Consider the following 1,871-nt stretch of genomic DNA (forward strand, 5'->3'; position numbering starts at 1 on the left):
CACACACACACACACACACACACACACACACACACACACACTTGTTCTTCTGTCCTTATGGGGAGTTTATATTGACTTCCTTTCATTTACTGGTCATTTCTATAGCCTAACTCTGACTCCTCTGACACTAAACTTAACCTAAACTCAATTCACACATTTGTCCTGAACCAACCCCTGACCCTCCAATGATATATCCCCCAATGGGGACTGGGCTTTTGTCCCTATAAGCAGCAGCTCTTTGAAGCTTTGACCAAAACTAACATGAAATTGAATTTTCTGCGTTTTATACTCACAACAGAGAAGTCCAGAATTGGCTGTTTTCCTTTCCATTTGTCAATACTACTAAAACATGAAACATGTTGATTAGATCATTCTAGTAGTTTGTTAGCCACTTCAAWAATCCAATTTCCAGCCTTACAGTGTGATCTTTCTCCCAAATCCATCAGGATATATTTGGAATACCTTTAAAATTAGATAACAATAGAAAAAAAACATACCTTTTATAGTTGTACTTTTTATTAAATTTGGTATAAAAGTTTTTTTCTTGTTTACATGATTTTTATTATTATTATTTTGTCTTAAAGTGTAAAAAATAATAATTAAAAATGTGCTATATATATTTAGTTTTGTAATGTCACTGCTATTGGTCAGAAAAGCCCCTTTCAACAAACTCAAAGTGGTCTGCAGACCACCAGTTAAGCCTGAAACATACTCGCTCCGACGCTGACGGGTCAACGCGCGGTCACGTGGTTGATAGGCAGTTGTTTTCGCACAGACCTTTCATAGTCCCTGAGACACCCCGCRCTGAGCTCGAGAAACCCCCCTCTTGCTGAACCATATGTCACTGCATGGAATTTCTCCCCGCAACAGCCGATAACGCAGGAAAAAAAAGACTCGTCACTCATCTGACGTATCCGCCCTGGTTTAGCTCCACAGTTTTTATCAGTTAGATTCCTCCGTGCACAACATCTGTTTAATCTCCATTCATGAGTTTTTCATGGTATGACTATCTTTATAAAACTCTACTTCCTGGTGTCGGCTCTGGGAGCGAGTTGGGATTTTTCCCCCCACCCTTTTTCTTACCGAGTGCAGCAGCGCATTCAGCACAAACACACAAGCCATAAGTTTTTCACGGTTTGACTATCTTATAAAACTCTGCTTTCTAGTCTGGGAGCGAGTCGTTCTTCCCCCCACCCCCCAAGCGCAGCACAAACAAACACGCCCATGAACTTCAGACCAATCACACATTATCATCGACACGGGAGAGGTGGTCAAAAGTTCTGCCGACGGGTTGTGCCAAAAGGGGCTGTCGACACGACGCTGAGAAGCCCGGTGATGTAATTTTCGTCATCAAACTGCGACAACRCGTGCCGACRTCAGCAGTTCGCAGGGAGTATGTTTTCAGGTTTAATGTTCACAGTTGCAGCACATTTTGTGTTTTCATTTTATTAGTGAAGCCAAGGGGCAGAAATGGCTCCATTTGATTGTAAAGGTTTAAGACCTGCAGCTTGTAAACATACTCTGTTTGGATGACATGTTTGTATTTAAACAAAAATGTCTAACATCCCTTTCCTACATGTTATAATGCGTTGCTGCCTCTTGGGTGTAGTTTCAAGAAGATGTGAAGCTGTTGGCGTGTGGGCTGCTGCTGTTTGTCCCGTCGGCCCTTTAGCTTTGATCTGCTGTAAAACACACACAAATCTTAGGAGACAGGGGCTACGTTCACGCTGCAGGTCTTAATGCTCAGTTCCGATTTTTTGAAAAAATCTGATCTTTTTGTGTGAACGTTCACATTACATTTTAAATGTGACCTGCATCAGACCCCTGTGTGAACGCTACACAGCACTGATGTGACACGCATGCGCAGTAAA

The 1,871-nt window shown here is 42.0% G+C and overlaps 1 protein-coding gene across 2 annotated transcripts in view; it reads left to right on the forward strand.

Moving 5' to 3' along the window:
- The window catches only part of cdca2 (cell division cycle associated 2), a gene marked incomplete at its 5' end in the record, with an annotated part of 32,128 nt that overhangs the window by 12,523 nt on the left and 17,734 nt on the right, over window positions 1–1,871 (forward strand).

The sequence above is a fragment of the Austrofundulus limnaeus genome, unplaced genomic scaffold (genome assembly GCF_001266775.1).
Source record: "Austrofundulus limnaeus strain Quisiro unplaced genomic scaffold, Austrofundulus_limnaeus-1.0 Scaffold198, whole genome shotgun sequence".
Taxonomy (NCBI): domain Eukaryota; kingdom Metazoa; phylum Chordata; class Actinopteri; order Cyprinodontiformes; family Rivulidae; genus Austrofundulus; species Austrofundulus limnaeus.